Raw genomic sequence first — 22756 nt, forward strand, 5'->3', positions numbered from 1 at the left:
TGGGCAGAAGCAGGAGCTGCCTGGGGAGTCTGGGCCACTCTGGGGAGCCCCAGACCCTCCCCCTGCCCTGGGCGCTGCGCCCTGGGGGGGGACACGGGCCGGGGGCGGCTATTACCCCAGATGCTCAGGGAGGCAACTCCAGTGCAGCTACGTTTGCGTAAGAGCCTTTGGTGAGGGACCTTGTCAAAGGGCTTCTGGAAACCTAACTCCACTCGATCCACTGGATCCCCCTTGTTCACAGGCCTGTCGACCCTCTCAACCAATTCTAGTAGATTGGTGAGGCCTGAGTTCCCTTTACTAAAACCACGTTGACTCTTCCTCAACCAATTACGTTCATCTCTGTCTCTGACAATATTGTTCTTTATTATACTTGCAACCAGTTTGCCCAGCGCTGAAGTCAGGCTTACAGGCCTGTAATTGCCGGGATCACCTCTGGAGCCCTTGTTAAAAATTGGCATCGCATTAGCTCTCCTCCAGTCGTCTGGTACAGAAGCTGATTTAAATGACAGGTTGCAGACTACAGTTAGTAGTTCTGCAATTTCGCATCTGAGTGCCCTCAGAACTCTTGGGTGAGACCATCTGGTCCTGGTGACTTATTGCTGTTTAATTGATCAATTTGTTCCAAAACCTCCTCTAATGACAGCTCAATCTGGGACAGTTCCTCAGATCTGTCACCTAAAAAGAATGGCTCAGGTTTGGGAATCTCCCTCACATCCTCAGCCGTGAACACCGATGCAAAGAATTCATTTAGTTTCTCTACAATGGCCCTATCGTCCTTGAGTGCTCCTTTAGCACCTCGATTGTCCAATGGTCCCACTGTTTGTCCCTTACATAGGAGTAACTGCTACCAGTAGCAAATTCCTACAGGGAGCAGTTTCTCGTAAGACAATGTGATGATAACACAGGGTGACTGAAATGAGACCAATTTCAAACAACGGGGACAAAATGCAACACTGCATTGGCTGGGAATCGAACCCAGGTCAACTGCTTGGAAGGCAGCTATGCTCACCACTATACCACCAATGCATTTGAAAAGAGTGTGTCATGTAGGTGTGAACTGTGCAAGCAAAGCAGAGACAGCCACAGAGCTAATCGGCAGGGTGGGTTTGAGTGGTGGCAGCACATTAGGTCTGGGCAGAGGCAGGGTCCCAGACTGACTGAATAATGGGGAGAGGGACTCTCTATCCCGGCAGGAGTTGGACCCAGTTCCACTCCTCCCCTAAGAGATGGCAAATGAAGATAAATTCATCTGACTTAAAAAGGAAGGAGGCTGCTCCTTTTAAAAGAAAATGTTTGTGTTCCTTCCTGCTCGGTACAGAGGGGTTTCATGTTGTGGCTGCCACTGAATTGAAGGAGGGAGATGATTTTTTTGACAAGGACGGACGCCTCATTCTATGGGTGTTTGGTACATGCAGGCAGCCCCTGTTCCTGCATCTTTCCTGGGGAAATCAAGTTTCAGGACCAACTACCAAAACTTTTTACAGAAAGGTGGGAAAAGGAGATGGCCACACGATGGTGCCAGGACATAAGGAATGAAACACAACAGTAGTCTTCTATGTGCAATCAGTCTTGAAAAGTGATTGATTTCCACTCACATGTATTTGAAGCGATGTTCAGTTTCACCCTGGGCAAACTACAAGGCTCAAGCAATTTCATGGATTGTGACACTAGGACTGAAGGACTATTTAGTGTTATAAGAAATTGTAAAACACAAAACAAAACAAAAAACAGTTCATCTAAACTTGAGCTGCCTGTGATGAAAGGTCGGTTTCCCCAATTCAGTTCCAAATGCTCTTCTAGAATTGCCCCTGGGTTCCCTGCATGCCACAGCAGGAGTGAAAGCAGAAACCCCAGCTCTGCCCTTAGCTCCATGCTGATTTTTCACAGTGGGTGGAATTGAGTTTTTTGTGGCCGGTTCTCTGAGCACCAGAACTACCATCCTCTTCCCAGCCCAACCTGGGCTGCTTCCCTGCCCCAGCCTCTGCCCCGCTGGGGGCACTACATGCTTTAGGGACATAAGGAACCAGCTGAAGCAATCTTGGACCCATTAGTGGTTAATTCGAGAACTCATGGTAGAGCACAGGTAAGGTCCCAAAGGATTGGAGAATGGGAAACATTGCTCCCTTTTTTAAAGAATGATCTTGGGAATTAAAGACCAGTCAAGCCAATCATCGATCCTGGGAAAGAGAATGGAAGAAATGGTTAAACTATCAATTGAGACTTGTATGGTTATAAATTAAAGCTAGGAAGGATTTGTCAAGAAGAAATCATGCCAAACCAACCTAATTTCCTCCCTTGACAAGGTTACCAGTCTAGTGGGCAGGGGGAAGCAGTAGACATGCGGTATCTTGATTTTAGTAAAGGGTTTTCACAATCCCACGTGATGGTCTCATAAGCAAAGTTGGAAAATGTGGTCTGATGAAATGACAATAGGGAGGGTGCACAACGGCTTGAAAGGCTGCACTCAGAGAGCAACTAGCAATGGTTCACTGTCAAACTGGAAGGACACATCCAGTAGGGTCTGGTGGGTCCTGCAGTGCTGGGGGGTGGGGGGGCGGGAGAGGTGAGATTGGCTGCCAGTGGAGTCGGCACCTATGCCCATGTTTCCTCCCTACAGTAAAAAGAAGAACAGGAGTACTTGTGGCACCTTAGAGACTAACAAATTTATTAGAGCATAAGCTTTCGTGGACTACAGCCCACTTCTTCGGATGCATATAGAATGGAACATATATTGAGGAGATATATATACACACATACAGAGAGCAGAAACAGGTGGGAGTTGTCTTACCAACTCTGAGAGGCCAATTAATTAAGAGAAAAAAAACTTTTGAAGTGATAATCAAGCTAGCCCAGTACAGACAGTTTGATAAGAAGTGTGAGAATACTTACAAGGGGAGATAGATTCAATGTTTGTAATGGCTCAGCCATTCCCAGTCCTTATTCAAACCGGAGTTGATTGTGTCTAGTTTGCATATCAATTCTAGCTCAGCAGTCTCTCGTTGGAGTCTGTTTTTGAAGTTTTTCTGTTGTAATATAGCCACCCGCAGGTCTGTCACTGAATGACCAGACAGGTTAAAGTGTTCTCCCACTGGTTTTTGAGTATTTTGATTCCTGATGTCAGATTTGTGTCCATTAATTCTTTTGCGTAGAGACTGTCCGGTTTGGCCAATGTACATGGCAGAGGGGCATTGCTGGCACATGATGGCATATATCACATTGGTAGATGTGCAGGTGAACGAGCCCCTGATGGTATGGCTGATGTGATTAGGTCCTATGATGATGTCACTTGAATAGATATGTGGACAGAGTTGGCATCGGGGTTTGTTACAAGGATAGGTTCCTGGGTTAGTGGTTTTGTTCAGTGATGTGTGGTTGCTGGTGAGTATTTGCTTTAGGTTGGGGGGTTGTCTGTAAGCGAGGACAGGTCTGTCTCCCAAGATCTGTGAGAGTAAAGGATCATCTTTCAGGATAGGTTGTAGATCTCTGATGATGCGCTGGAGAGGTTTTAGTTGGGGGCTGAAGGTGACAGCTAGTGGTGTTCTGTTATTTTCTTTGTTGGGCCTGTCTTGTAGGAGGTGACTTCTGGGTACTCGTCTGGCTCTGTCAATCTGTTTTTTCACTTCAGCAGGTGGGTATTGTAGTTTTAAGAATGCTTGATAGAGATCTTGTAGGTGCTTGTCTCTATCCGAGGGATTGGAGCAAATGCGGTTATATCTTAGAGCTTAGCTGTAGACAATGGATCGTGTGGTGTGTCCTGGATGGAAGCTGGAGGCATGTAGGTAAGTGTAGCGGTCAGTAGGTTTCCGGTATAGGGTGGTATTTATGTGACCATTGCTTATTAGCACAGTAGTGTCCAGGAAATGGACCGCTTGTGTGGATTGATCTAGGCTGAGGTTGATGGTGGGATGGAAATTATTGAAATCATGGTGAAATTCCTCAAGGGCTTCTTTTCCATGGGTCCAGATGATGAAGATGTCATCAATGTAGCACAAGTAGAGTAGGGGCATTAGGGGACGAGAGCTAAGGAAGCGTTGTTCTAAGTCAGCCATAAAAATGTTGGCATATTGTGGGGCCATGCGGGTACCCATAGCAGTGCCGCTGACTTGAAGGTATATATTGTCCCCAAATGTGAAATAGTTGTGGGTGAGGACAAAATCACAAAGTTCAGCCACCAGGTTAGCTGTGACATTATCAGGGATACTGTTCCTGATAGCTTGTAGTCCATCTTTGTGTGGAATATTGGTGTAGAGGGCTTCTACGTCCATAGTGGCCAGGATGGTGTTTTCTGGAAGATCACCGATGGATTATAGTTTCCTCAGGAAGTCAGTGGTGTCTTGAAGATAGCTGGGAGTGCTGGTAGCGTAGGGTCTGAGGAGAGAGTCTACATAACCAGACAAGCCTGATGTTAGGGTGCCAATGCCTGAGATGATGGGGCGTCCAGGATATCCAGGTTTATGGATCTTGGGTAGCAAATACAATACCCCTGGTCGGGGTTCTAGGCATGTGTCTGTATAGATTTGTTCCTGTGCTTTGTCAGGGAGTTTTTTTAGCAGATGGTGTAGTTTCTTTAGGTAATCCTCAGTGGGATCAGAGGATAATGGCCTGTAGAATGTGGTGTTAGAGAGCTGTCTAGCAGCCTCCTGGTCATATTCCAATTTATTCATGATGACAACAGCACCTCCTTTGTCAGCCTTTTTGATTATGAGGTCAGGGTTGTTTCTGAGGCTGTAGATGGCGTTGTGTTCTGCATGGCTGAACATGTCCATGTGAAACATTCCAGCCCTGGTTGGTAACAAGGGGCGGAGGGGAGCGCCAGCTGCAGGTCGGAACGTTTGAATGAGCTGGGAAATCAGACACTTTTGTGTGACCTGAATAGGAAATGGAACTGGACCCCCAAGCTACTAAATAATCATCCAATTACCCGATCTTCTTCGCCTCGTGAAATGCTGTTGCAAAGCAGCTGCAGCCGAGCCCTGGGCACTGGATTCAAGATGCCAGACCATTATTGTTTGCTCCGGGTTAGGGCATTGGCATTCTGATGTCAGGCCATGTTGATTTTGAACTTTCACCAATTTTATTATTGATCCCTTGAAAAGGAAACTTTCCTGAGGTGTTTCCTGCCCCGGGGACTCTGCATAAGGAGCAGAAATGGCAGTCTTGGGAAGACGCTTTCCCCCCTTTAGCTGAAGATTCTCCCCACACACACACACATTCTCCCCTGATCTACACTGCCGTGTTATGTCAATACAAGGCAACCTTTGTGCATGTGTCTACACTAACATTTGGCTCCCTGTGATGGGGTGGGGGATGACCCCATCCAGTGTGGGGTGAGTGCATCTGATCCTTCGAGCAGCCCTCTGACTCTAGGCAGTGAGAGCTAAGGGCTAAAGTCAATAGGGCTGCCCTGATCTGCAGGGCTGTAAGGCCTAGTGGTCAGAGTCTATATAATTACCCTGATCCACAGAGCACTAGGGCCCTGTGGCCCAAGTCAATGGTGTAACCCTTCTCCGCAGGGCAGCGAGGTTTGGCAGCCAGAGTCAATAAGGCTACTCTGGTTTGCTGGGCAGCAAGGCCTAGTGACCTGAAAAGGCGGGGCTACCATCCCAGGGTGGAGGATGGCCAGTGAGTGCAGTTAATTCAGTTCTCAGCCTGTTTCCTTCACCCACATTCATAGATTCTAGGACTGGAAGGGACCTCAAGAGGTCATCGAGTCCAGTCACCTGCCCTCATGGCAGGACCAAATACTGTCTAGACCATCCCTGATAGATAGTTATCTAACCTACTCTTAAATATCTCCAGAGATGGAGATTCCACAACCTCCCTAGGCAATTTATTCCAGTGTTTAACCACCCTGCAGTTAGGAACTTTTTCCTAATGTCCAACCTAAACCTCCCTTGCTGCAGTTTAAGCCCACTGCTTCTTGTTCTATCTTTAGAGGCTAAGGTGAACAAGTTCTCTCCCTCTTCCTTATGAAACCCTTTTAGATACCTGAAATCTGCTATCATGTCCCCTCTCAGTCTTCTCTTTTCCAAACTAAATAAACCCAATTCTTTCAGCCTTCCTTCATAGGTCATGTTCTCGAGACCTTTAATCATTCTTGTTGCTCTTCTCTGGACCGTCTCCAATTTCTCCACATCTTTCTTGAAATGCGGTGCCCAGAACTGGACACAATACTCCAGTTGAGGCCTAACCAGTGCAGAGTAGAGTGGAAGAATGACTTCTCGTGTCTTGCTCACAACACACCAGTTAATACATCCCAGAATACATACTCACACTGTTGACTCATATTTAGTTTGTGGTCAACTATAACCCCTAGATCCCTTTCTGCCGTACTCCTTCCTAGACAGTCTCTTCCCATTCTGTATGTGTGAAACCGATTGTTCCTTCCTAAGTGGAGCACTTTGCATTTGTCTTTGTTAAACTTCATCCTGTTTAACTCAGAACATTTCTCCAATTTGTCCAGATCATTTTGAATTATGACCCTGTCCTCCAAAGCAGTTGCAATCCCTCCCAGTTTGGTATCATCTGCAAACTTAATAAGTGTACTTTCTATGCCAATATCTAAGTCGTTAATGAAGACATTGAACAGAGCCAGTCCCAAAACAGACCCCCGAGGAACCCCACTTGTTATGCCTTTCCAGTAGGATTGGGAACCATTAATAACAACTCTCTGAGTATGGTTATCCAGCCAGTTATGCACCCACCTTATAGTAGCCCCATCTAAATTGTATTTGCCTAGTTTATCGATAAGAATATCATGCAAGACTGTATCAAATGCCTTACTAAAGTCTAGGCATACCACATCCACAGCTTCTCCCTTATCCACAAGACTCGTTATCCTATCGAAGAAAGCTATCAGATTGGTTTGACATGATTTGTTCTTTACAAATCCATGCTGGCTATTCCCTATCACCTTACCACCTTCCAAATATTTGCAGATGATTTCCTTAATTCCTTAGGGCATTGCACCACCATGTGGATGTTTCATGTCCTGCCTCAATTTCACACAGAAACAATTTCCTTTGCACAGATCCATGAACAGCAAAACCTCCCTGGGTCTCTTGTCTGAGCCAGGGTATTGAATTGTATTGAAACCTTCTCTCCTGCAAGGGCAATGGTCAAACAGAGGGGACGTGGCCACCTGCATCCCCGACAGTGAGATATTGGCTTGGCTTTTTCCTCATCCTACAGCTGTTATTCCCTGGAATTTCAGGGATGGCATAAAACTAGTTCATTCTTGCTATGAGAGAGAAAAAACGGGGGGCCTTAATTGTTATGGTTTGATTACATAAAGTTTAGGGCTTAATTAAGATAGAAAAAATAATTACTGATTCCTCTAAATAATACTATAAACTTGAAATTAGAACAGAGATAAACCTTGTCAGGAACGGCTAATTTCCTAAATGATCCTCACAACATTATTAATTTCCACTTCACCCCCATAGGAGGTCTGGGCATCGCCAGTTTTACTGCTCTGCATCCACCTTCCCATTAGATACGTTGGTTTTGGTTATTCCCAGTTTGGGAAAATTGTAAAGTGCAGAATTGGAATAGTGAAGCTGCTGTCCTTCCTGCACCCGCTCAACACTGCTATACTGCATGTCAGACTGAACCCGCCCCACACTCAATCTGCTCTGCGGGATCGTTTCACGCTGCATGGAGCAGAGCGTGTGGGTGGGCAGTTTGTGGTTGAACGGTTCCTATTTTCTCTCTTCATTCACACAGAGCTGAGATTCTGCGCTCCTGGGCCTGACGTGGAAATGTCTTGTCATGGAAACTTCAAAGTGAAAATCCTTCCCCAAATCAGTCCCTCTCAGTGAGCTGTGAGGACAGGAACCTTTAGGGTGAAAAACCTCTGGGAATGAGGAGGAGAATGTCACACTTCATTCAAGACTTGACTATGTTAAAATTAATAGGGAATATTTTTGCGGGGAGGGGGACAAATTCATAAAAACCTCAGCCACTACTTGTCAGAAACAGAATTCAAACCCACTTCTCCATAGGAAGTCTCTAATTTAGATACACTACCACATGCTGCTCAACCATATTAAAAGCCAGGAGAAAGGAGGGCAGCATGGCACCTAACCAATGTAGAATCTGATTCCTCCAAGGGGCGAAGGCTATCCTTCTTCTATCCTTGTTAAACAGCCCTCTTCCTTGGATTGCCCTTGCTGGGGATCAGGATAGGGGAAAACCAGTGTCTGAGGATTAATTTAAGACCGTATTTTGATTTTAGAGGCAGACGAGATCTCTATGGACAACTGGTCTGACCAGCTGCATAACAGAGTCCAGAGAATTTGACCCAGCGAGTCCAACATCCACCCCAACATCTGAAGGTTGAACTAGGACAGATCCTTCAGAAAATCATTGTGTTTGGATGTAAAGACTTTACATGTTACAGGGGGAAACTGGCCCTTATTTCAAGTTTGCATCCTGCAATTTCTACATCTAAGCATAGAACCCATAGGGTTACCAGGGACTGCAAGCGTCATCTAGTCTAACCCCCAGCCAAGCTGCAGGATTTGTTGTGGCCAAACCATCCAAGACAGATGGCTCCAGCCTCCTTTTGAAACACGCCAGTGAAGGAGTTTCCACAAACTAGAGAGTCAATTCCATTGTCCTACTGCTCTTACACTTAGGAAGTCTTTCCTGACATTTAATCTAAATCTGCTGTGCTGTCGTTTGAACCCACTGCTGCTTGTCCTGCCCTCTGTGACAAGAGAGAACAACTTTTCTCCATCTTTGTTATAGCAGCCTTTCAAGTATTTGAAGACTGCTATCATATCCTCCCTGAATCTCCTCTTTTGCAAACTAAACATACCCAGTTCCTTCAGCCTTTGCTCAGAAAACTCAGCTCGGCATTGGCCATGAATTAAGCCCAGGCCTGCTGGATGGGTGACAAGAATTCTCCCACTGATCCACAATTTTGCAAAATATAAAAAGGGACCTGTGCATTATGGGCCCTGCTCACTGCCAGGGCCTTACTCTGCTGCCGGGCACAGGGGTGTGGCTGACACTCCTGGGAGCTCCGTGTTTCTAAATCAGAGTCCGGGAGCTCCGTGTTTCTGGTCAGAACGGGATTATCTGGCAGTTTTTTAATGAACACTATGGGGATTAATGGATTCTATTTACATGTGCCCTGTGCGTCTAAGGGTTTGGAGCAATGCTGGTGAGGTGAAGTGGCACAGAGCTGGGGAGCAGGGTGTGGTCCCAGGTAAGTAGTAGTTGTGCTCTGGTGAGACCGAGCAGGGGAGGGGCTTGTGCAAGGTGTGGTGTTTCCATGCATGTGTAATATTTAATACAACCCCATTATTAAACCACCCATGACTGGGAACATAAGAGGAGCTCTTTGAACTAGGGTGTGTCCTTCCTAATCCTCAAAATGACTGGCTCCAATACTCTATTCTCAGAGGGAGTATAGCTCAGTGGTAGAGCATTTGACTGCAGATCAAGAGGTCCCTGGTTCAAATCCAGGTGCTCCCTTAGAAGCTGTTTTTTATTTTTAATATAAATATATTTTCATATCCATCTCCAGTATGCTCAGCAGTTCCACTGAGGGGGGGGGGGGGGGGCGGGCACGGCTTGTATAATGTCTAAAAAACTAGCAAACCTGTCCATCAACTGAAATCAGATCCAATCCTCCAAATGTAACACCCTGAACCCCCATATTCACCACTGTTCTATGGTTAGGATAGGTTTTGTACAAAGTATGCCTTGTGAGGTATCATTTGAAAACTCATAATCTACTGAAGATTATTTTCCTGTTAAAATGTGTGCACCAGCATTGTCGGTGGCGCTATGAGATTTTACAATATGTTTGTTACTGAAGTATGTTGTAACTCTGACTCCACAGTGTCAACAAAGGACTGACCACAGGGGTTGGAAAACTATTAGCTACTGAAGTGGCCAGTCACCATCAGGGAACTGTAAGCAACGGATTTGCATGTCATCCCCAAAGACGTCTCAAATGTCATGTGCCCAGAAGGTGTGAACAAGACATTTACAATTCACCTGAAAGACTCTTCAAATCGCCTGTACCCAGGGGACTGTTTTGTCTACACACCAGTGAGGGGGGGAATCCTCAAAGAGAGGGGGAAGATATAAAATAAGAGACAGTTACCTCTACATTACCTCCTCCCCCATCTCGACTCATGGCAACAAGATCGCTTGGAAGACAATAGGAGCATCATTGAACTGGTTGCGGGGGGGTGGGTGGTCCTAGCCGGACGGCTTTTCAGTTAGCATGAACTGCTGAAAGTTTTTGGGTGCGAGACCCTTTTTGCTTTCAAATCTTATTTATCTCGGTAAAGTTTAGGACTCCGACTGCAGTTTTATATTTTTATTTCTTTTGTAACCAGCTCTGACTTTTAGGCCTTTATCACTTTGATTTGAAGTGATTATAGCTTTCCCCAGTTAATAAACTTGTTTTTATAGTTTTATCTAAACCAGTGTGCTTTGGTTGAAGTGCGTGGGGAATCGCTACTCAGATTAACAGAGGCGGGGGCAGGATCATTTCCTTGGATAAAATGACGGACTATTAATGAGCTTGCTTTGGTCAGTAGTCTGCTGGCCAGAGCAAGACGCACATTTCCGGGGTGCAACGCTGGGACTAAGAATTTGGAGGCATTGTGCTTTCTATAAGTCATGAGCAGCTGGGAAAGCATTCACGTAACTCAGCTGGGAGTGACTTTGCATGCTTGTGGCTGTGTGAGCACAGCCTGGAGGGGTTTGTTGTTCACCAGCAAAGCAGTGGGCTGGAGCGTTAGGGGAACACAGCAGTTCATTGGTCCAGGTTGTACCCTGGGGAATGTCTCACTAAGTCTCTAGTTTATGTTTTCATTGATTAAACAAAGGTATAATATGAGCGTAACCCTTCTGCCCATCTAAATTGGCAGCAACAAGGGCCGGGTTCTGTATCTAGGGGTTCCGTTTCAGTAACGCAATGCAAAACCGGCTCGAGCCCCCACCCAGTGACCTGGGACAATTACATACCACCCCTGGGCGCCTCTAAGAGGCAATACTTCCCCTCTCGCAAGCACGGAGTCTGAGTGTAACAGAAAATGTTTAATAACATGAGGTAAATGACATCAGCATTAAATTGGAAAAACACCACAAACAGGATTCATAACACAAACCATGAGCAAAAAAAACCCACCCCAGCAAGTTGGGCTGTGTCCTTTCCCGTTGGTTCTTGAAACCAGCAACCCAAGAATCATCAAAGTCCCAAAAGTCCAACAACCCCCCAAAGTCTCTGTCCCTGGTCAGTGCAGCCCCAGAGTTCGGGGGGGGCACACAGGGCGTTAAGGGGCACCTTACGTGATCCGAGGCCGACGGGGTTCCGCCGCAGCCTTCACCACGAGCCGCTCCACTCCACCAGCTGTCCCGTGAGCTGCTCCCGCCATCCCACGAACTGCTCTGGCAGCTGCTCCACTCTGCTCACCGACCTGTGAGCCGCTCAGCTCTGCTCCACTTCAGCCATCCCTTGGGCCGCTCCCACAAGGCTCCGCTCTGCTCTGCTAGCTGCTCCTCCAGCCACTCTGCTCCGCTCACCGACCTGTGAGTCACTCAGCTCCACTTCAACCGTCCCCACAAGGCTCCACTCTGCTAGCTGCTCTACCAGCCACTTAGCAATATAGCTTCAGGCTCCCCCACTAGTTAACACAGCCTCAGTGATCTCAGCTCTTAATAACTTTAGCTTTTTTGTGATTTCAGCTCTTAGCAATTTCAGCTCATAGTAGAGGAGCCCCAGTGCTAGTGCACCATTAGCCCAAAGTGAATTCAGCTCAGCATCCTGTAACTAGACTTCTAATAGAATCAAAGTTAGCTCTGACATTCAACAGTGGAGAGATGAGGTAGCACAATTGGTGTTTCAACCCCTCAAAGAGGACCCATACCATCAGATACAAATATCTGTCCCCATCCTCTCTCCATTCACTGGGTTTTGTAACCCATGCCCCTTGTCAAGCAAGTGCTACTTAGGTAATGGTGAAGGACTCACTCAGTCCTTCTGTCATACAACAGTTTCACTGCCCTTGATTCAAAGAATCAGGGTAACAAAACTTTATTCTTCCTGCCCCAATAACAGAGAAGACTGGGGATCCCACACCAGCCAAAGTAACCACTTTGAGTTGCTGTTGTTTCATGCCAGGCGAGTGGGTGTGCCTATGCAAATAAGATCAGCCCCTGGAGTTCTTTTCCACACTCGCCATAATTCACCACCAGATGTCAGGGTAGAGCTCATCCTGACTCTGCTTACATCAGTGCACATTTGGCAGGTCCTTGGTCACCACGGGCTGTGCTGTGCAGAAGAACAAGGCCCACATCCAGCTGGGACGGAGGATTCTGACGAGCAAAGGCACCTTGGTGCAGGCTAAAGTCACCAGCACCTTGGCTCCTTCACATTCAGCCAGCAGCATCTGGGTCCCCAGGACAAGGCATGAGAAGAAGCCAGTGGCTCTGAGCAGGAAAATAGCCACCAAGAAGCTGGGCAGAGCTGCCAGGATCCCCAGAAAGGCCACCATGCCCAGGAATAGCCCTAAGAAAGTGGTGGCTGCAGCAGGGACCAAAATGGCAGAGAAAAGCCCCCAAAAGGTCTAAGCTGCCAAGCCCAGAAGGTGGTCAACATCCCACTGTAGCAGGGTGAACACCCACTCCAGCCCGGAAGGGGTTAGAAAAGCCCTGCAGAGCGCTGGGGCTGTGTAAAGGAGCAAAACCCCAGCTGACTGGGGAAGTGGCTGCAGCTGAGGCCACGCCCCAAACAGAGCAACTCGGCCTTATAAGAAGGCCAGGGCAGCCAGACACTGAGGAGTCTCCTACTGACTGCAGAGAGAGACAGGCCTGGCTGCAGGAAGCCTGTGTGGGCTGGGAAGCCCTAGGCCAGCAACTCCCCAGGCTGCAGGGCCTGGTTCTAGGCCCATATATGTATTGGGCTTGCAGAGGGGCAACCTGAGGGTGGGTAAAGGCAGCCAGTCCAAACCCCTTGTTGCCTGTGATGATTGGCTGATAGACTGCAGTCTGCCCCAGGGAGCAGGGGCTAGATGGTGACTGACAGTAGCCACAACTGAGGTGACATTGGGATAGGGTGTGGGGGTTCCCCTGGGTGGGGAGACCCAGAGAGAGTGGGGTACTGCCAAGGGGGCAGCACCCAAGCCCAGGGCACTGGGGTCCAGGAGGGACAGGGGGGCCAATGACAGGCAGGACACCTGGCCTGCAGAGGGTGCTCAGACAACTGGTGAGTTAATTCCTGAGCGACTAGTAGGAGGCGCCGCAGGGGTGAGTCCAACCTGTTACACCCACCTAAAACCAAGTCAGGAGAGATCCAGGCTAAAGCCAACCCCAAAGCCAGGGCTAAGCAGGTGGCCCTGAGAAAGAAGTGAAGAGATTTCCATGGGGATAACTCCCCCCCCCCCCCCCCCAACAGCTCTTTTAAGAATCCCCATGGACCTCCCAGAGAGAGCCATGTCCCTCAGGCAAACAGCCCCATGGAGAGCAAAGGGAGGTGGTGGCAGCAGGGAGTGTGTCTTTTCCAGAGGGGAAGGGCTGTGCTTTGTGAAACACCTCCCAGGTGAGTGATGCGCTGACAGGGCAGCTGCCCATAGCTCCGGACATGAGTTCGTTCTCTTTGATTGGCTTCTGCTGTTAAATCAGAACCAGCACCTGCCGGAGTGTGTCGCTGTCACTTCACCAGCTACACAATAGGCTGTGTCTGCATCTCAGCTTTGATTAATCCCAGTTTTTAATTCCGTCCTATTGTGATAATTTCCCAGTACTCTGTCTCCTTCTAACAGTCTGGTCAGAGATTGCATACGGGGAGGAATGGGCTAGTTTGTGTTACACTTGGAAAGTACGTCGCCATAGCCTGTGACTGAAAACTCTGCTGGAGGTGGGCAGGAACCTGTTAGAAAAAATAAAATAGCCAAGTGTAGTAAGATGAGTCCCTGAAACATAAACCCTTGGTATCAGAGGCCCGGTATGAGGCCTGAACTGAAGTAATGGTCAGGACTTTGCTAACATAAAGCAAAGTTCAGCTGTGAGCTAGAGGCAGGCCCTGCTCACAGAAGTTGGCAAGAAGAAGGCTGCTAAAAGCACCTATACACATATAAGCACTATTAAGATGAACATGGGCCAGGATGGCACCAGAACATCCTGGTATGAACACATTCCACAGAGATAACAAGGAACAGGCAGACCTATCCTAAAGGCAGGGTCAGAAGGACAATATGATGGATAGACTTGTTTGTTCAAACCAACCAGTACCAGGGGAGAGGCAGCACCCTAATGCGCAGAGGGGTTGTACCTTGATACGTCAGGAGTGAGGTGTAACTTGTTTCTACCGGTGTATAAGAATGCATCCCTGAGTGGATGTCTTTGTCTGGCCTAGGGGGCAGTGGAAATTCCTGTCACTGCCTGAGCCAGTCCATTGTCAAGGGCACATATTCGTAGTATGTCCTATAGAGTCTGTGGGGAACTATTACCATGCTTCGTTTGACAAGAAACCTGGCCGGGTGCCTTCGTACCTTATCGGAGTCTGTGATCATTCGGGGTTCTCTCGGGGTCTGCTGTGCCAGCGATCTGCAGAGCTGGGGCAGCACACAGAGGGAACACACGCACGCAGCCGACTGATATCAACATCGAAGAAGAGCAGAGCACCACACTGGTGACGCCTGACGACACCAAGCTTTACCAAACTGTTACACGTTCAAACCTTTTTTTGTGCGCACAATATCAATTGGGGCGCTAATAAATAGCAACCTTCCCTTAACCCAGATCATTGTTTTTTGTAACGTTCAGAGGCACTGAAAGGGCAGCTGTTTAAAGACAATGTGCTTCTATTTCATGATCAGCAGCAGAGTCGCTGTAACTTTACCACCCACAGAGCTGGGTGTGTCTGCATCTAACTAATTGCAGGGTTAGTGTAGTACCGGCTAGTTAATTGCACAGTCTTACTTCTCTAGTCTCACTTTCTGGTCTCATTGAACACTTGTATAGAAACAGCTAGGTTCCCCCCACCCCTTGATTTTCTCCTAAGGACTGTGTGATTTTGGACATTTTATTTAAGTTCCCTGTGGGTCAGGAAAATACCATCCTCTTGAAGTAGGTGGGGGAGTGGCCTGTTTAAAGGACCTAGAATAAAGAAGCTTTTATGCTGTGTGGGAAGGATCCCGGGGCTGGAACAGGCCCCTGTTTTAGGGGGTGGCCGCATAGTTTACAACACTGATTTCTGAGACAATCTCTCTCCCCCAAAGCCTCGCGTCTGCAGCCCCAGGCAAGACTCGTCTGCTGCCTCAGCTCTTTTCACACCCTCTCGAGAAGAGCGGCAGCCAGGGCTGGGGCTGAGCTACGGGGCATGGGGCGCTAGGAAGGTGGCAGAGGTTTTGTTCTGAGAGAACTGGATTTGACATAACTCACAGCCATCTTGTGCACTTAGCCCCCCCCCCCCCACCAACCTGGAAACGAGGACATGAGTCTGAGCTACCAGGATCCCTCCCACAGAGCACGGTGCCCCAGTTTAGAGCCTCACAAATTGGTGTTTGAAACTAACTCCTGTTCTCCCTGCATCAGAGCTGTGCCATAGCACCATACACCATTTCGTGGCATCAGCTGCGGGAAGTGGTGGCCCAGCCCGCACCACTTCCCGCAGCTCCCATTGGCCAGGAACAGCAAACCGCAGCCACTGGGGGGTCCGAGCGGCTGGACCTGCCGACGCTCAGGTAAACAAAGCATCTCGCAGCCCACCACGGGTTTACCCTGAACACGCTGCAAACCAAGTTTGGGAACCCCTGACCTAGGAGTTCTCTTAAAATATTCATTGTAGCAAACCCCCTGCAGCATGGATGTGAGGACCCCAAAGATATCAAAAACAAAAAACAAAAGTTCTGAAGGTTTCCACAGCCTAGTCTGAGGGTTAAATGGACGTGCTCTAATAGCTGGCCTACTCAAACTGAAAAGAGCCTTGGCACCTATGAAAATACTGGTTGCAAAAAACCAAAACTTAAAAAACCCAGAAAAGCTGCTATCTTGTACCCATCACCATTTTAAATTAAGACACCTCCTGCCAGACGGGACATCATCTTTGGTTTGCAAACACGAGAACTGGGGAACTCAGTGGCTGTTACAGTATAACTGGGTAAAAGGTTATACCTGTCTCCTTATGTAATTTTTTCCTCAACAGAAACATTATGTTAAAAGCTTATTAAAAAATTCCATTTGAAATAGAAATAATTAAAGTCTATACTAGGTCTTTATTTTGATATGTACTATTTCTCCGACGTACTGCCATACACCAACACCTTTGCTTTAGAACTCCTTAATCCAAAGACGGTAAATTACATCAACTAAACTTTACAGGATTAGTCACCTTTCATAAACTACTCGGGGGGAGGCAGGGGACAGAAACATAAGAATGGCCAGATTGGGTTAGACCAATGGTTCATCTAGCCCAGTATCCTGTCTTCTGACAGTGACCAATGCCAGGTGCTTCAGGGAGAATGAACACGTCAATTAGCGAGTGATCCATCCCATGTCATTCATTGCTAGCATCTGGCAGTCAGAGGCTTAGCCATATTGGCTAGTAGTCATTGATGGACCTATACTACATAAACGTATCTAATTCTTTTCTGAACCCAGAAAACTTTCAGTGTTACAAAGTAATTCAGGTTATCACATAATCAGTCTCTTATTCTGCAATAAACTTTATGTTTAATTCCATTTTCACTGGTAACAACATATTTGAAGGCTACACAATTTTATCATAGGTGTCAGTTTTCTCTTAATCCCCTTTTCCACCAAGTGATCTTGTGTAAAGTTGTGTTCTGTACTAACATAGGTGCCTCCTATTTCTGGGAGCTCATTTATCTCTGGGTCTTCGGTCGTAAGTGTTGGTGGAAGTCATCTTAAATGTGTTCTCATCATGGGAAAAAAGCACTTGTATTCTATTTTCACAATTTTAATATTTCAAAGTAGCAGGAGATGGAGAAGCGATGCAAATTCATGAGATACATGAGCAAAACTGAGAGACAGATTCATAGAATCAGGACTCAACATTCATCAGTCCTGCAGACTGAGCTTGGGAGTCTGACACTTATTTCCTCATTGTTTTATCATCACTTGCACAGCATGGAAGTGCTTGTTCTCCAACAAGACAGCCAGACTGGGATCCATAGGGAAGAACTGTCCTCTGAAGGCATCAACCGTTTCTTTCTTTCACTCATAAAACTTTGGATCCAAATGGTAAAGGACAACTCCCCCATATCTAACCACAGCATCGTTTGAACCATAATCACTGCCACTGAACCAGGAGGTAGTGTTCTAAACATAAATAGTTTACCTGAGCCTAAGGTTACCCTAGTTTCCATCTCTGGGGTAAAAATCAACCACTGGGTGACTATTATTTCTACTTGAGCTCTAGTCTAATTCTTGGCCATGGTGAGGGTAACTTTACTTCTCTGGAGTAGAATCCTTTACCACATGACAGAAAATCTCAGTAGTCAGAGTGAGGAATCGCTTCCCCAACCAAGCATGCCCAGTTTATTTATTTGATCTGGTGGCACAGATATGGGCCTGGTTCACAAGCTGTGTAAGTTACCAAAGGTGGGGTATTTATTAAAAATAGATCTACTGCTGCAGCTCTTTCACACTCACAATGGATTTTATTTTATACACATTTGCAGCATCTACAAGGTGTAAACTCAGCAAAAATGCCACTTCCATTTTCTCCATCTCTGCATAGGTAGGAACTGTGTTCTGAAATAATACGCAATGTGCACTTGATTAGGAAAGAGAAATCTTCAGAAGTAACCTCCTGGTAGGCCTGGGCCGCACCTGCCTTGCGACCCAAATACATGGACATTTTGCTTAGTTCCGAGTCAGATACTGTGGAATATTGTCCTTGAATCATCTGAGACAATATTGATCCAAACTATAAGATCACAGTGGTGTTCAATTCCATTACTCAGTTAGATGTACAATTTCAAAATGCTACTGTTTCTCTGGTTGCACATCCAATAGCTTTGAGTATTTGTTCCTGACGACTGAACTGCTCTTGAACTTCCTCCATGTCATAATGGAGGTGTGGAAAAAGACACGCACAAAAAGAAATTATTGTTTTAGTAAATGGTCATTTGTCTCAAACACCACCAAAAAACTGAGCTTCATCTTATCATAAAAAATAGTATCCAGTTATGTTATCAAATCCCCTCAGGAAAGAGAGAAAAACCCACAACCCACAAGCGAATAAGACAGTTTCAGTATCATATCAAATGAAATTCCAGAGCATTTTACATCTCATGATGCCAAATTAGAACAGATTTTCCTATTGTGCTGTCCTCTGGTCCATTCAAACCTTCTTCACTCAGCATCACCTCATTACTATTCAGTCATGTTAGTTACAAAGGTTCTATCATCATCGTATAGGGGTCACTGGGTAGCCGCTGTCCCGGGGTGCATGGTGGGGGGCGGGGTCGCTGGGGAGCCCCTGTCCCAGGGTGCAGGGTGGAGTCGCTGGGGTGCTCCTGTCTCGGGGTGCAGGGTGGGGTCGCTGGGGAGCCCCTGTCCTGGGGTGCATGGTGGGGGATGGGTTTATTGGGGACCCCCTGACCTGGAGGTGTACTCTGAGGCATAGGACCTGCCTCAGCGGGGGAGACCCCACCTGCTGGGTATACATTCTGCAGGGCTGGGGTATTGGAGACCCCATTATGGGGGGCTGCTTATTGGAGGCCCTGTTGAGATCAGGTGATGGTGGGTGCTGCAAACTGCAGGGCCTGGGGGTCGGGGCAGTCTGGCTCTGAGGGTGCTGGAGTGTTGCTCAGTTAGTGACTTTTTGGTTTCCCCAGCGAGAAAATAAGTGTCAAAGTGACCAGGGATAAATCTAGCAACGTTCACTGCTGATTACAGTGATATACAGAGAAATAAATCATTCATTTGTGTAGCCATCAAGTCATTCTCATCCCACTCCAACTTCCATCCCTGTAACTCTCCTTCCCTACTAACCTGCCTGATTTATTAACACAATGAGTGTGCTACCTACTACACAGCAGCAAGAATGTGGGTCAAGAAAAGCCCTGGCTAATGTGCTGCTCTCACCAAAGTGCATTTGGCTTTAGCAAAGTATTTAATTAGCCTCCACAAACTTCTTTTCCTCGCCTTTACATTATAGTGAGTGGAGGGTTGGGAAATATTTTACACCTTTCAGAGGGGTGGCCCTGTTAGTCTGTATCAGCAAAAACAATGAGGAGTCCTTGTCCACATATCTATTCAAGTGACACCATCATAGGACCTAATCACATCAGCCATACCATCAGGGGCTCGTTCACCTGCACATCTACCAATGTGATATATGCCAGCAATGCCCCTCTGCCATGTACATTGGCCAAACCGGACAGTCTCTACATAAAAGAATAAATGGACACAAATCCGACATCTGGAATCATAACATTCACAAACCAGTAGGAGAACACTTCAATCTCTCTAACCACTCAGTGACAGACGTTAAGGTGGCATTTTTGCCACAGAAAAGCTTCAAAAACAGACTCCATTGAGAAGCTGCTGAACTTGAATTAATATGCAAACTAGATACCATTAATTTAGGATTGAACAGAGACTGGGAATGGCTCGGTTATTACACTAATTGAATCTATTTCCCCATGTTAAAGTATCCTCACACCTTCGTGTCAAGTGTCCGAAATGGGCCATCTTGATTATCACTTCAAAAGTTTTTTCTTCTGCTGCTACTGATAGCTCATCTCAATTGATTGGCCTCTGACAGTTGGTATGCGTACTTCCACCTTTTCATGTTCTCTGTATGTATAAATATCTTCTATCTGTGTGTTCCACTCTATGCATCTGATGAAGTGGGCTGTAGCCCATGAAAGCTTATGCTGAAATAAATTTGTTAGTCTCTAAGGTGCCACAAGTACTCCTGTTCTTTTTGTGGATACAGACTAATACGGCTGCTACTTTGTAACTTCTCTGGATGTTTGCTACCAGGCTAGCCGTTGTTGGAGTTGTCTAGAAATGCGCAGATTCCACCTGTTCCGTTCCCCCCACACACACACACACCTCCTTCCTCCCCAAACAAATAAACCCCAGGCTAACAAAATGTGCGCACAGGCCGATGAAGAGAATGAAAGTGAAGTTCAGAGAATTCAGAGCCAGCGATTGCAGCAAAGCCCCCTAGCGATCCCAGGTGCAGTTTGGGGTTTTTTTTCTGGCTGGGAGCTGAGCCCTAGCATTTAGGGGAGGGGTGACACAAAGAATAACCTTTTCTATGGCTGGAGAGACCAAAGTGCCCCTCGTGGGCAGCATGGAATGAGTTTCACAGGAGCATTTTCTCAAAGCGATGTCTGCCCAAGACAGCTCACCCCCCGGGGGCTAAGGGAATCTGATCAGAGCCCTGGAGGGGCAGTCAAATGCCAGTTTAAGAAGTAGGGGGGACTACAGCCCTGCCCCGTGTAACCTGGACAGCCACGAAACCCCTTGCTAGCCCCTACCAGCTGAGAGACACCAATGGAGCTGGTTCCTTCATCTCCTTTGCGAGAGATGGACAGGGTTGGTGCTGTGAGAGCCGGATTTGCGGGCAATCCTGTCGGTGTATGCCAACAACATGTTCCTCGTGTTCCAGGACCCAGGTGATCTGGCAGGGGTGGAGGCTTGCCAAGCCATCTGTTTGGCAGCCTCCTCCACCCGGGACAACTAGGTCAAGAGCATTGGCCTGATGGTCAGGGATGAGGGGCAGGTGAGTTCCCCACCACCACCCATGCTCTGGGGCCATCCAGTGGTGCACAGATCTGCTTCTCCACCTGGGTGTTTGCTTTTCCACCACCAATCCTTCCCTGCTGGAGAATTGGGTTGATCTGGAGGCCGGCGTGGTTGAGTGGTTGTGGAGGTGGAAGGTGCTGCTCCGGTGCCTTTCCTTGCAGCGTGGGCACTCAATCAAATAGTCCTGTCCACGGCTTAACACCCGGAGCCTGCCCCGGGGTAGCCTGGCCCATCTCCCGAAGAAGATCCTAGAGTTCTTCTGAATGGGGCTGCATTGGGCATCCTGAACCTCCCCCAGAGGCGGACGGACAGGGCCCGCTCTGCCTTCGCAGTCAGGTCCATGTCTTCCTCTTCCAGGCCCTGCACAGATTACTTTATGGTGCATAGTCCAAGGGCTCGGATACGGCGGGCAGCTCCTCGATCTCCATCCAACAGGTCTCCCGTGAGACTTCTCTGAGCTGCTGGCCTTTTACCAGTACCTCCTCAGGACCTGGAGGCTAGACTCAGCAGCCAGGTGCTGGCAGCCACCGGGGTGGGGGCAGGAGACCACTGAGACGGGATCTCCTGGGACTGTGGGACCCTTGCGTCCCCTTAACCCTCCAGCCTGGGCTGTCTCTCACAATACTTTGCTAGTGACAAGCAGCAAACCCCTCCAGGTGCTGTTATCACTCAGTACAACAGCATGTGGAGCCCCACTCCCAGCTCTATTGCATGAATGCTCCCAGAGCCACTCATGAATCACACAGAGAAAGGCACCAGCAAAATCCCCCAGCTCCCAGACTTGTACCTCAGGAATATATCATCTTGCACTGCTCAAGATAAGCAATGCAAGTATATTAATTGGTTCAATGGAAAGTGGATATACACCAGCCTTTGTAAACCTGAGCAGTTTTGCTACATGCATCAGGCAAACTCACTGGTGAAGATAAACAGTAAAACAAGCTTAGTGACTACAAAAGATAGATTTTAAGTGATTATAAGTGCTAGGCAAAAAGTCAGAGTGGTTACCAAAAGAAAAGAAAATATAAGCAAGCAGTCTAAACTCTCAACCCAATTAGACTGGATAACATCTAGATTAAGCAGTTTTTCTCACCCCACTGGATATTGCAGTTCTTAATATACAGGTTTGTCCCTTAAACGTGGGGCAGCCTCCTCTGTTGGAGTCTTCAGTTTTCTGAGTGTCCTTGTTGCTAGTTGCAGCATAGGTGGGGGAAGGAGAAAAGTTCAAGCATGGGGCCCCTGTATTCTGTCTTATATCCTCAGTCCATGTGCTTGGAGAACGCAAGTCAAGGAATGTCTGGTGGGCATTGCTGAGTCACCAAGCAAGGTTGAGCAATTCCCCTGATGTGGCCCTGTGCAGGTGAGTCATTGCATTGTAGCTCTCTTGCTGGATGTTGGCTGTTGAAGGTTGTTCAACACACGCCCGGACGTTGGTTATCCCCCTGGTTATTGTCTTTGGGGAACTAGTATCCGGGCGCTTCCCAAACCCACAGTATATTTTAGTAAAAACCACACAACACAATTCTTATAATTTCATATGCATTGATGATATACATATTTAGATAGAACAATGGCTTCCAGCAGATCATAACCTTTCCCCTGATACCTCACATGGCATGCTTTATCTGCAATATCACAATAAATGAGGAATATGGGGGTTACAGGGCACACCCCCAAGGTATAGAGTGTTACAACCACCCATGATTCAGTCAGGATCCAGTTGAGCTTGATCAAACACTCTGCAGAAGTGTACAGCACCTGGAGACAGCCCAAAAAATGGGGCCCAAAGCGCCTGTAGAGGGTGTCTGTGATATATCTGTGATCCATCCTATCGAACTTCTCCTGGTCCAGGGACAGGAGGGCAAATGACAGCCCATCCCTATTCCCTAGGTGGAGGAGGTCCCGGACCAGATAGAGGTTGTCAAAGAGGGTACAGCCCGGGACGGTGTAAGTCTGGTTGGGATGGATCACATTCACCAGCAAGGACTCCAGCTGAGGAAGA

At 47.4% G+C, this 22756-nt stretch overlaps 1 protein-coding gene and 2 non-coding genes across 4 annotated transcripts in view; 1 reads left to right on the top strand and 2 right to left on the bottom strand.

Annotated features, from left to right (window-relative positions):
* The window catches only part of LOC117869996 (zinc finger protein 239-like), a 1162621-nt gene that overhangs the window by 300505 nt on the left and 839360 nt on the right, over positions 1-22756 (bottom strand). The window lies entirely within an intron of this gene.
* On the bottom strand, positions 955-1026 carry TRNAG-UCC. The gene has a single exon. It is a non-coding gene; the product is annotated as a tRNA-Gly (tRNA).
* TRNAC-GCA lies at positions 9412-9483 on the top strand. The gene has a single exon. It is a non-coding gene; the product is annotated as a tRNA-Cys (tRNA).

Source organism: Trachemys scripta, chromosome 25, assembly GCF_013100865.1.
Source record: "Trachemys scripta elegans isolate TJP31775 chromosome 25, CAS_Tse_1.0, whole genome shotgun sequence".
In the NCBI taxonomy this organism is placed as follows: domain Eukaryota; kingdom Metazoa; phylum Chordata; order Testudines; family Emydidae; genus Trachemys; species Trachemys scripta.